Genomic DNA, 13,966 nt, shown 5'->3' with positions numbered 1-13,966 from the left:
AAAATAATAAAAGGGAGAGAAACAAATAGAATTTTTCTTGCTTTTATTTATTTTTTTTGGCATGTGACGGTGAGTGGTCAGGACAGGGTTAAAAAGGTGATTAGAGCAATATTGATATTTTGTATTTAAAATAATTCAAATTCCAATTACCATGGAATGGAATGAACACCAGGGATGTGGAGGAGCCGGCCATCGTATATGGGCTATTTATGGTTCCTTTTCATTTATTTTTTTATATGTACATATACGGTATATAAATATAAATATATATATATATATATATATATATATATAAAATAAAAATAAATAAAAAAAAATATATATATATATATATATATATATATGTATAATGTGTGTTTTTATTAATTTATTTATTTTTAAAATTAATATTTACTTTTATGATTCTCCTCCCACCTGTTCTTGTGATTATCGGGGGCTTCAGGTTCACCCCACAATGGTTACTCCCTTAGAGCTTTTATTTCATGAAGTTTTATTACGTAAAATGTCATTGAGAGGTTTTGTTCTTGTGTTTTTTTGCATTTTTCGCCATAACAGTAGAGCACAAGCTGTAGCATTTAGATCACACACACACACACACACACACTGCTCTGCTTCACACACAGCTCTGCTTCACACACACACACACACACACAGAGACAGCGCTGCTTCACACACAGACAGCTCTGCTTCACACACACACAGCTCTGCTTCACACACACACACACACACAGCTCTGCTTCTGCATTAGCAACACCCACATCTTTCTTCAGCTCTGCGAGCCCTTACCTGCTCTGATGCCATTCTCCTGCTGCTCCGCTGTAGGCCGCCGTCCTCCTGCTGCTGTTCCGGTGCCGCGGCCATTCTCCTGCTCCGGTGAGTCTCTTCTCCTGGCTGCGGCGTCAGTCTTCTCCTCCTCAGCGGCTGCGGCGTCCTGCTGTGACGTCTGCAGCATTGGACGCCGCAGCAGAGCCGGGAGCTGATTGGCACACCTCTGACCCCGGAAGTACAGGCACTGGTACTTCCAGGGTCAATCAGCGTCCTGCGCCCGCAGTTTGTTTTTGCGTCCCCCCCCCCCCCCCCGAAAAAAACAGCTGATTTATTAGACTGTCTTTACGGAGGGGGAGAGGGTGTGGAGAAAAAAAAAATTGCTGACGGGTGCCTAGTGGCAAGTATGGCCCTGGTGGTAAGGGCCCCCCTTGGAAGCTCTTTTGGTGGGGGCCCCGTGGCTGAAGCCCCGCCTGCCCCGCCTATAATCCGGCCCTGGCGGACATGCCGGAGCTGGGTCTGTGTAACGGTGACCCCAGGGCACAGGAGAGAGGTCGCCAGGACGGGTAACGAGATACCACTGGTACCGGAGTACGCACGGGGCATAGGGCCCTAGGTCAAGCGCAAGTTTTAGACTGTTTGGCAAATACCTGCCTGGTGTGGATACCTTCACGGGCTCCATCGAACCAAATAATCCGGGGGCATCAGCAGTAAACTAGGATCGGGGTTCGGACACTTACCTCATCACAGCGTCCGCACTGCCCTCCGTACGGAGAAGGAGACTGTACCCCAACAGGGACAGTCTGGGTTCTCAAACGCTCCACGCTACGGGGACTCAATCTACAGAGAGTGCCAGGAACAGAGCAACCTGGGTGACTACATTGGCACTGGTCCTCCTGGGACCTGAACCAGCATACCGAGGGTCCACAGTGAGTAGACACTGTTAAAGACAACCTGGTGTGGTCTCCATTTTTGCCCCATTACTTCTCCCAGGCACTGCCCTACCTGCAGAGAGCCTACCATCTCAGCTGCCACTACCACCAGCCCTGGGAGTACCCACATTGAGCAGTGGCGGTTCTCCATCCTTAACCGCAACCCGCAGGTGGCATCACAAACATTAATTTCATTATCCTTTGTAAATATCCCCTTTTCATTAAGCGTCCCCAGGGCACGGGACTGGGCAATGGCCACCCGAAGTGACATTCCCGTTTGCAACCGCCCGGGACCGAGTACCCCCTTCCCTGGGCGACACACAAACAGATAGAGAAAAGAGAAAAAAAGTAAGCACAAACAAAAATAAATGCAATTCTCGTTAAAACCTAAGTTAAAGAATAGGTTTTTTTTGATGACACATTCCCTTTAAGTGATGACTCATATTGGTATTACTCACCGATGGAAGCTCTGAACCGGCATTATGCAGGAGTGGAAGTCTTGTCATAAATAAGAAGGTGCATAGACGGCATTTTTAGGGTGTCAGTCCAAAATGCATATAGAATATGCTTTAAGGTACCAATAACATAAAGTGGAACATGCCTATAATATGTAACGTTAGCTCAACGACTGCCGGGAGCTCAGACTGATAAGGAGGAAAAGGGACTTTGCTGGTGGCCACACGTGGAGATCCATCACTGTTCCTCATACAGTTGTAGGATCTCTTTGCTGCCAGCTCCTTTCCTTGGCAGATATGAGATGACCTCTATGGGATTTTTTGGTTTTCCATTCCTTACCTTTAAACACCATGAATGTGGATTCTTCCCCTAAGTAGTTGACTTTGCACTTTGGCATTTTCGTCTGTGGAGCGTCCGGATTTTTTATCTGTATCCAGCTTGTAGCAGTTAGAAATCCATCGTAGGTGGTGCCATTGGGGGATCCTTCATCTACATCCACCCAAGAAATCACAGACCGGGGCCAACTACGAGCCACACACGTTACTATAAGACTCCCATTGTCACGATCCTTTGACATGGTTACATTCAAAGGCTCTAGAAGAGGAAAAAGATGTGAGTATTGGAGTCCGGTGACTGTAGACAGGTAGCTAAGATAAATGGCCCAAAATAACTGGCCCTAATGCAAATGTTCTGTTTATAAAACTGGTGTTTTCAGATGTGGAGGGGAAGGGGAGAATATTTAAAAGTTTGTCCATTATATCTAATTACTTCAAAAAGGGGGCCAAACTTGTCTAAAAACACTTACCCATTGGTTCCCTCTTCCGGCACGGCATCAAAGGATCGAGGCAGCACGATCAGATGCAAGTGATTGGCAGCAGTGGTTTCATTACATTCTGGCATTGACACAACGAGACCACTCAGTACAGGGTGCGATCACCATGAGTCCCACATACAGAAAGGACAACCTGGAATTACCCTAGCCTTAACTATAGTGGCATGTTCATGTAAGGCTACATGCGCACGCTGCTTTTTTTGCTGCTTTTTTGCTGCTTTTTTGGCTGCAGTTTTGTCAGCAGAACTTTCTGACATCTGACTTCCCAGCAAAGTCTATGAGAAGTCAGATTTGTCATGCGCACGTTGCAGTTTATTTGTCAGCGGTTTTTTTGTCAAAAGTGGGCCCATCACACTGTGTATAGGGGAGCTGTGGGCCCATCATACTGTGTATAGGGGAACTGTGGGCCCATCATACTGTGTATAGGGGAGCTGTGGGCTCATCATACTGTGTATAGGGGAGGTGTGGGCCCATCACACTGTGTATAGGGGAGCTGTGGGCCCATCATACTGTGTATAGGGGAGCTGTGGGCCCATCATACTGTGTATAGAGGAGCTGTGGGCCCATCATACTGTGTATAGAGGAGGTGTGGGCCCATCATACTGTGTATAGAGGAGCTGTGGGCCCATCATACTGTGTATAGGAGAGCTGTGGGCTCATCATACTGTGTATAGGGCAGCTGTGTGTCCATCATACTGTGTATAGGAGAGCTGTGGGTCCATCATACTGTGTATAGGGGAGCTGTGGGCCCATCATACTGTGTATAGGGGAGCTGTGGGCTCATTATACTGTGTATAGGGGAGCTGTGGGCCCATCATACTGTGTATAGGAGAGCTGTGGGCCCATCATACTGTGTATAGGGGAGCTATGGGCTCATTATACTGTGTATAGTGGAGCTGTGGGCTCATTATACTGTGTATAGGGGAGCTGTGGGCCCATTATACTGTGAATAGGGAAGCTGTGTGTCCATCATACTGTGTATAGGGGAGTTATGGGCCCATCATACTGTGTATAGGGGAGTTATGGGCCCATCATACTGTGTATAGGGGAGCTGTGGGCCCATCATACTGTGTATAGGGGAGCTGTGGGCCCATCATACTGTGTGTAGGGGAACTGTGGGCCCATCATACTGTGTATAGGGGAGCTGTGGGCCCATCATACTGTGTATAGGGGAGCTGTGGGCCCACCATACTGTGTATAGGGGAGCTGTGGGCCCATCATACTGTGTATAGGGGAGCTGTGTGTCCATCATACTGTGTATAGGGGAGCTGTGTGTCCATAATACTCTGTATAGGGGAGTTATGGGCCCATCATACTGTGTATAGGAGAGCTGTGGGCCCATCATACTGTGTATAGGGGAGCTGTGGGCCCATCATACTGTGTATAGGGGAGCTGTGGGCCCATCATACTGTGTATAGGGGAGGTGTGGGCCCACCATACTGTGTATAGGGGAGCTGTGGGCCCATCATACTGTGTATAGGGGAGCTGTGGGCCCATCATACTGTGTATAGAGGAGGTGTGGGCCCATCATACTGTGTATAGAGGAGCTGTGGGCCCATCATACTGTGTATAGGAGAGCTGTGGGCTCATCATACTGTGTATAGGGGAGCTGTGTGTCCATCATACTGTGAATAGGGAAGCTGTGTGTCCATCATACTGTGTATAGGGGAGCTGTGTGTCCATAATACTCTGTATAGGGGAGTTATGGGCCCATCATACTGTGTATAGGAGAGCTGTGGGCCCATCATACTGTGTATAGGGGAGCTGTGGGCCCATCATACTGTGTATAGGGGAGCTGTGGGCCCATCATACTGTGTATAGGGGAGGTGTGGGCCCACCATACTGTGTATAGGGGAGCTGTGTGTCCATCATACTGTGTATAGGGGAGCTGTGTGTCCATAATACTCTGTATAGGGGAGTTATGGGCCCATCATACTGTGTATAGGAGAGCTGTGGGCCCATCATACTGTGTATAGGGGAGCTGTGGGCCCATCATACTGTGTATAGGGGAGCTGTGGGCCCATCATACTGTGTATAGGGGAGGTGTGGGCCCACCATACTGTGTATAGGGGAGCTGTGGGCCCATCATACTGTGTATAGAAGAGCTGTGGGCCCATTATAATGTGTATAGTGGAGCTGTGGGTCCATCATACTGTGTATAGGGGAGGTGTAGGGGCACCATACTTTGTATAGGAGAGCTGTAGGCCCTCCATACTATGTATAGAGGAGCTATACATTGGGAGGACTCAGAGGAAATTATTATCATAAATGGAGGGACTCAGGGGACATTATTAAATGATAAGTGGGCATTTTTAAGAAGCATTTTTGTTATAGGGACACTCAGGGTATTGTGACTCAAAAGGGCATATAGAGGGCATTATTAGTTTCTAAGTTTATAATCAGGGCCCATTCGGACGGTTCACTCCCCCGGAGCGGAACCCCTAACTACGGCTCTGAGATCACTGAAGCCAAACAATAATCAATCATGTAACTGTGATTTATAGCCTGTGTCCACCTTCAGTCACAATTATTTTTATATTTCTATAATACATTTATAGGATTTTTTTAATTCTGGCAAAGTATTGAAAAATTTTGTAAAAAAACCTGGTAGTGGGATTGGCCTAGCATTAATGAAATATTTTATTTATATAAACCAATATATACAGCGGGTGAATAAGTATTGAACACTTCACCAATTTTCTAACTAAATATATATTGTAAAGGTGCTATTGGTATGAATATCTCATCAGATGTCGGCAATAACCCATCGAGATCACACAGGCAAAGAAATCAAACCATAGGTGTCTATAAATTTAGTGATGTATAGTAATGAGGAATAACATAATGAGAGGTTCAAAAAACCATTGAAAGTAATGACACCAGCGGAAATCTATCAGTAATTAGAAAGCAATCCAGCCACTTAGTAAAAAAATTATTAGATGGTTAAATTGATGGTGATACCAAGGTGCCACACAACAAACATCTCATGATCGGTAAAACTAGTGAGCTGTCCTAAGACTTTCACAACCTTACTGTTGTAAAACATACTGAGGACAGTGGTTACAAAAGAAGTTTTAAACATCTGAAGGTTCTAGTGAGCTCTGTTGGGGCCATAATCTGGAAGTGGAATGAACATTATTTTACTATAAATCAGCCACGACCATCTGCTACCCTCAAGATTTCATACAGAGGAGCGAAAAGAGTTGTCTAAGAGCCAATGGAATTGCTGTGGAGAGCTACAAATAAATAATGTACTTACCCTTCATGGCCTGTATGCAAGCTTCTCTATACACGCTCCTGTATGCACGCTCCTGTATGCACGCTCACTACACAAGACTCCATTGCTGAACAAAATACAGGTTTAAAAGAGTTTTAGGTTTCCTCAACAACATTTAGACATGTCTGTGGTATACTGGGAGAATATAGTCTGGTTATAAGAGACCAAAATGGAGCTCTTTGGATGCTGAAATGCACACCATGTTTAGAGGCCAAACAGCAAATCACTACCCAAATGCCACAAGAATAGTGAAGTGTGGAGGTGGGAACATCATGGTTTGGGGCTGTATTTCAGCAGACAGCACTGGGAGACATCATATAATTGAAGGAAGGATGAACGGACACATGTACTGAGACATTCCTGATAAAAATCTGTTGCCATCTATCAGGAGGATGAAGATGAAACGAAGGAGGACATTTCAGCGAGAAAATGATCCCAAACACACGGCCAAGTAAACTCTCAATTGGTTTCAGAGAAAGAAACTACATCTGCTAGAATGGCCGAACCGATCACCGGAGCTATGGAAGGAACTAAAGCTCCGAGTTCATAGAAGGAGCCGGGACCTGCAGAAGGTGAAGAGTGTTTGTGTGGAAGAATGGACAAAATCTACCTGAGCAATGCAGGCGACTAGTTTTTTTTTTTTATACAGGAGGTGTCTGGAAACTTCATCACTAACAAAGTACTAAATAAATTTAAGTAAATGTGTTCAATACTTTTTCCCTGTGTTATTTCTCATTATTTCACATAATGTATGAACATCTATGGCTTGATTTCTTTGCCTGTGTGGATTGGATGGGTTGTTATCGATATCTGGTGTGAAAAAATATGTTAATAGAACCTTTAGAAATATATTTACTTAGAAAATTTGTGATGTGTTCAATATTTATTTCATCCGCTGTAATTAGGAAACCAACCGTATATCATTTCCCATACCGTAGACTTGTAAGGACGTCTCCGCCTCAGCCGATCCTACAGGATAGACGTTGTACAGACATTTGTACCTTCCTTCATCGCTCACATTGACCCTGTGCAGGGTGAGCAGAGACGTGTCCGTGCCTTCCATAGTCAGGCTGAGGACTTCTCGATGTTTTGGCTCCATGTGTATCTTTAAAATGAAGTTGTAGACTGCGATGTTTTCGCCATTTTTCTGCCACACTAGCTCCGTGACTATCTTTTTTTCATTACTAGGTATTTTTCTCATGCTGCATCTTAGCATCACGGGTTCAAGGAGTCTCACCCTGTGAAGTTTTTCGATGAACACCTCACCTGTGGAGACATTTAAGTTTTTACTTTTTTATATAGATTTTATTAAGGTTAGAAAACTTTTTTGTAAATTTTGTTAAAGCCAACCCTCCCAAAGCCAAATGTAGTGAAAAACTCCTTCAATTTTCCAAAGCTTCTCACGGATGGGACTAGAATAGTTACCGTCTTCTCAAAACAGCCCCTTTCTTGTGCTTGGCCCATACTTGGTTTTGCTCTTCATGTGAAGAAGGTTGAGCGCAATTCAGCCATCTTTTTCTTATCTAACGCAAACTCTTAAATTTGATTGTGTTTATTTTTGTGAGAATAAAGAAAAATAGCTTAAAAATAAAAATTGGCAAAACTCTTGGAATCCTTACCAGGAATAGTAAGACACATTTCTTTAGTGTTTGACCCTTCGGAGAGGGAATGAAAAGCACATGTGTAGCAGCCTTCATCCTCAATGCCGGTTTTATTAATGGTGATCGCCGTCTCGTTCAGGCCTGAAGTGCTCATCTAGAGACGATCCTTGTAGCCTTCACTGATTTCAGCTCCGGAGTCAGGCGTGTACGTGGCTACAGGGGTTTCTCTGCCACCTACAACCTTTGTCCATGTCACCCGCACGGCAGTAACGGGCGGAGGTAAAATACACTTTAGTGTTACACATTTCCCGTACTCCACCGGACCAACTTCAGTTTTCACATCTGCAAAAATAACAAAAACTTTTCTATGAATTGTCAGAACTTCCCGTTTGGGATTTATCAGATACAAAGGAACAATAAACAGCAAAGTAATACAACTCTACATTGAGATCTACATGGAAAGTGGGGGAGAATTTGCATTTATGCCCCGACAAATAGCATCTATCAACAGAGAATGGTAATTGGGCTTTTTGATAGACATTTGATAGCTTATTTTTTATTTTTCGCAATTGATGAAAATGTTGTTAGTGCCCACTATGAGCCTTGAACAGGTTTACTTTTTCAGGTTCTTCTCCAAGCAAATTTGCAGCAGAAAATCTAGTACATATGCTTCCTTTGGGAACATAAGGTATTTAGTAATAGTATACATATATTGTGAGATGGCAACCGGCTATGTTGCTAATGGCCGGTATGTACTACAGAAGTGGTGGAAGTCTGAAGGTCCGTTGTGGTACCTGTAGTACCACCTTTTTGTATTATAGTTAATTTGTTCTGGCCACCTACATATACCGCCCATAGGTGTGTTTGACACGTGTCTGGCAGGCAACATGTTTTTTTTAATGGAGTCTGTTGTTTGGCACATGGCAGAAGGTGTGGAGTCTGTGAGGAGTGTGAGGAGCAACACTGCAGGAGAAGCAGCCTCTGAGACTGGGAGAGGTTGCTAATCTCCAAGAGGCAGGAGCCTTTGGATGGAACACAGCTGAGGGAAGGCAGACTATGTGGAGAGACTGGCAGGAGCCAGACTGAGAGAGACTGCCAGGAGGCAGACTATGTGGAGAGACTGGCAGGAGCCAGACTGAGAGAGACTGCCAGGAGGCAGAGTGTGTGGGGAAGCTGCCAGACTTCCATTAGGAAACCTTATTAAGAGGTGTTTGGACTCACTTTAGTGAATGTGTGGTGAGACTGCTAAATCTTCTGAGAGGAACGGATTGAGAATCTGTAGATTACTCCTGACCGGGGACAGTGTGATCAATGGGGTGAGTCCACAGTTAAACGGATTGAGAAAACGTTGTATGTTTTAATAAACTGCTGGACTTTTATTGAACTGTGAATTTTCCTATGCTACCTTGCATTGCAGCAAAAGCGAGTAAAAACCCCCATATTATACAGTGTGTGAACAGTATGCAACCTGCAACCTTAATGTGTGTATATATATATATATATATATACACACATTAAGGTTGCAGGTTGCATACTGTTCACACACTGTATAATATGGGGGTTTTTACTCGCTTTTGCTGCAATGCAAGGTAGCATAGGAAAATTCACAGTTCAATAAAAGTCCAGCAGTTTATTAAAACATAATTTTGATCTACAGTGTATATATATATATATATATATATATATATATATATATATACACTGTAGATCAAAAGTAGAGAACACCACACAATTTCCTAAATGTTGCTGCAGTCATTGTGTCATCCTGTGAGATTATATCCTAACATGAGGAAACTCACAGGATTTTCCACTTATTTCATGAATTTAATTTTTTTAGAAGCACAAAATAAAAATGTAAATGAGATAATTGTAAAAGAACACGAATCAAAATTAGAGAACACTTTCAGATCCCTGCATGCTGCACCTGGTGCTAATTTCCTTAATTATCTGACAAACCCTATGTAACTGACAGCTGAACTTTCCAGTTGGCACTGACTTTGCAAAACGGGCGTGCCGTTCCAAAGTGACTGAAATCGTCCAGCAGCAGGTTGTCCAAATGAAAGCCAAAGGGGTGACCCTATCAGCCATCGCAAGAGAAGTTGGTTGTTTCAAGTCTGTGATTTTGCGAATATTGCATCTTTACAACATCACAAATTCAAGTCCCCCAAGAAGGCTGGTCGCCCTCGAAAGACAAATGCAAGAGAAGACAGGATAATGCAGAGAATCTCCATGGGTAATCGTTTCCACACTGCAGCTGGAATTGTTCGCCAGTTCAGCACTGAACAGGGTAAGGATCTGTCTCGTCATACAGTGTCACAACGTTTAAGAGCATTTGGACTGAAAGCCCACTCTGCAGTGACCAAACCTCCCATTAGCAGAAAAAAATCATAAGGCTAGACTCACCTTTGGTGAGAAGCATGTTGTGTGGACAGAGGAGAAGCGTCCACAAGTCATTATAGTGATGCAAACAAATTTAATTTATTGGGGTCTGATGGGAAACATTATGTTCATCAACAAACTGGGAAAAGACTGAACCCAAAGTGTGTTAAGAAGTCAGTGAGAGGCGGTGAAGGAAGGGTCATGGTTTGGGGGATGTTTTCTGCAGCAGGGGTTGGACCTCTCACACAGATACATGGCAGAGTGAATGCAAGTGTGGATAAGAACCTTCTTCACAGCACGTTGTTCCTTACTTGTGTCCATCACTCAATCAGCAGCAATTTTGATGGTGGACAACGCTCCCTGTCACACAGCAAAATGGGGAAAGCAACTCCTGATAACAATGAAATGACAGGTCAGAGTCCTAATCTAAACCCAATAGAAAACCTCTGGAAAATCCTTGGTGACAAAGTTATGGTCAAGAAACCCACAACAGTCAAAGAACTGCGGAAGAGACAGAAGAAGATTGGACCAAAATCCCCCCAGAGCAGTGTGAGAGGCTAGTGATGTCCTGTGGAAGAAGAGTGGTCCAAAATCCCACCAGAGCAGTGTGAGAGACTAGTGATGTCCTGTGGAAGAGACTGGAAGAAGAGTGGTCCAAATCCCACCAGAGCAGTGTGAGAGGCTAGTGATGTCCTGTGGAAGAGACTGGAAGAAGAGTGGGCAAAAATCCCGCCAGAGCAGTGTGAGAGACTAGTGATGTCCTGTGGAAGAGACAGAAGAAGAGTGGACCAAAATCCCACCAGAGCAGTGTGAGAGACTAGTGATGTCCTGTGGAAGAGACTGGAAGAAGAGTGGGCCAAAATCCCCCCAGAGCAGTGTGAGAGACTAGTGATGTCCTGTGGAAGAGACTGGAAGAAGAGTGGGCCAAAATCCCCCCAGAGCAGTGTGAGAGACTAGTGATGTCCTGTGGAAGAGACTGGAAGAAGAGTGGGCCAAAATCCCCCCAGAGCAGTGTGAGAGACTAGTGATGTCCTGTGGAAGAGACTGGAAGAAGAGTGGGCCAAAATCCCACCACAGCAGTGTGAGAGACTAGTGATTTCCTGTGGAAGAGACTGGAAGAAGAGTGGACCAAAATCCCCCCAGAGCAGTGCAAAAGACTAGTGATGTTCTGTGGAAGAGACTGGAAGAAGAGTGGTCCAAATCCCACCAGAGCAGTGTGAGAGGCTAGTGATGTCCTGTGGAAGAGACTGGAAGAAGAGTGGTCCAAATCCCACCAGAGCAGTGTGAGAGGCTAGTGATGTCCTGTGGAAGAGACTGGAAGAAGAGTGGGCAAAAATCCCGCCAGAGCAGTGTGAGAGACTAGTGATGTCCTGTGGAAGAGACAGAAGAAGAGTGGACCAAAATCCCACCAGAGCAGTGTGAGAGACTAGTGATGTCCTGTGGAAGAGACTGGAAGAAGAGTGGGCCAAAATCCCCCCAGAGCAGTGTGAGAGACTAGTGATGTCATGTGGAAGAGACTGGAAGAAGAGTGGGCCAAAATCCCACCAGAGCAGTGTGAGAGACTAGTGATGTCCTGTGGAAGAGACTGGAAGAAGAGTGGGCCAAAATCCCCCCCAGAGCAGTGTGAGAGACTAGTGATTTCCTGTGGAAGAGACTGGAAGAAGAGTGGGCCAAAATCCCACCACAGCAGTGTGAGAGACTAGTGATTTCCTGTGGAAGAGACTGGAAGAAGAGTGGACCAAAATCCCCCCAGAGCAGTGCAAGAGACTAGTGATGTCCTGTGGAAGAGACTGGAAGAAGAGTGGGCCAAAATCCCCCAGAGCAGTGTGAGAGACTAGTGCTGTCCTGTGGAAGAAGAGTGGGCCAAAATCCCCCAGAGCAGTGTGAGAGGCTAGTGATGTCCTGTGGCCACAGATGTGCTGCAGTCATTCCCAGCGACGGCCGGTGCACGTCCTACTGATTGTGACTGTTGTCACCTGCAGAACATTTACTGATCATCTCTCTACAGTCATTGCTGGTCTCTAATTATCAGCATCATGTTTTGGGCAAAATAAAGGTTTTATGGTGATAAACTTTGCATCTTTTGTAAAACCCTGTTCTAGTGGAATGGTGCCCCCCTTACCCAAAACCGGAGCATGGTTATCAATAGAGATTACACTATTTTTGAAAAAAGCGAGTGACCAGATATTGCTCTCTAACTTTGATCTCCAGTCCAGTGTGTGTGTGTATATATATATATATATATATATATATATATATATATATATATATACACATACACATATCACTGCAGGATCAGACTACAGCCATAGTTTGTTGTGTGTAACCATGTAGACACATAGGCCTGCCTGCATAGAACCTGTAAATGCAATTTGGTAGAAGATTTTAAACAAAATTAATTGGAAAAGTGATGTTAGTTTTCTTTATAGAAACATAAGGTGCAATAATAAAATAGGTAATGTTGTAAGTATGCCATCTCAATTTTTTTTTTCCTAAGTCCGACACGATCTTGGAGATATGGCTTAATTTTTTTATACTCTTTACCAAGGGGGTGTGTTTAACTGGATCCTCAGGGGCGTGTCTTCAGGCTAATAAGAACTAAGAACATGAAAATTGGCATAATATAGAAAGGCCCATATGTTTGGAACCGTATGGTGGATTTAAAAAAAAAAAAACCCACATGATATTCAGGACAGAGGTGGGAATAAAATAAGAACTAGCCACTTTTCACCAGGTGACAGCTTTTCTTTAAAGTCTTAAAAACAAGTAATTAGATAATAAGTCTGTTACTTACCAGATTCATGGGTAATAGAAACTAAACAGAGCAGCCAAACTAGGAAAATGTATGATCCCTGAAAAGAAATGAAAAATTAATCATAGAATGTTCCATAAAACAAACTATTAGCTACAGAACCCTAGAGGGAAGGAAAATGGTAGAAACTGTGTAAGTTCCCTTCAGCAGTCCCACAGGTTACATGAGGAATTACACCATTCAACATTTTATAATGCAGCAAAATATAAAAAATTTACAAGTGCAGTGGGATGGCTTAGTGGTTCACAGTGCTACTTTGCACAGGGCCGCTGAGGGTGGTGGGGAACAGGGTGATCTCCATCGGAAAGCGTTAGATTGTGCTGCCAGAGTTTGACAGCGCAATATCTTAGGCGAGGGTGGACTGGGGATTAACATCTACCAACTGCAAATGCAAGTGCAGGGAAAGATGTGGGCTCAGCGTGTGAGTCCACATCAAAGGGAGGAAGGCAATATAGGACATACAGTTAGGTCCAGAAATATTTGGACAGTGACACAAGTTTTGTTATTTTAGCTGTTTACAAAAACATGTTCAGAAATACAATTCTATATATAATATGGGCTGAAAGTGCACACTCCCAGCTGCAATATGAGAGTTTTCACATCCAAATTGGAGAAAGGGTTTAGGAATCATAGCTCTGTAATGCATAGCCTCCTCTTTTTAAAGGGACCAAAAGTAATTGGACAAGGGACTCTAAGGGCTGCAATTAACTCTGAAGGCGTCTCCCTCGTTAACCTGTAATCAATGAAGTAGTTAAAAGGTCTGGGGTTGATTACAGGTGTGTGGTTTTGCATTTGGAAGCTGTTGCTGTGACCAGACAACATGCGGTCTAAGGAACTCTCAATTGAGGTGAAGCAGAACATCCTGAGGCTGAAAAAAAAGAAAACATCCATCAGAGAGATAGCAGACATGCT

Source organism: Anomaloglossus baeobatrachus, chromosome 2 (assembly GCF_048569485.1).
Source record: "Anomaloglossus baeobatrachus isolate aAnoBae1 chromosome 2, aAnoBae1.hap1, whole genome shotgun sequence".
In the NCBI taxonomy this organism is placed as follows: Eukaryota; Metazoa; Chordata; class Amphibia; order Anura; family Aromobatidae; genus Anomaloglossus; species Anomaloglossus baeobatrachus.
This window is presented reverse-complemented; position numbering follows the sequence as displayed.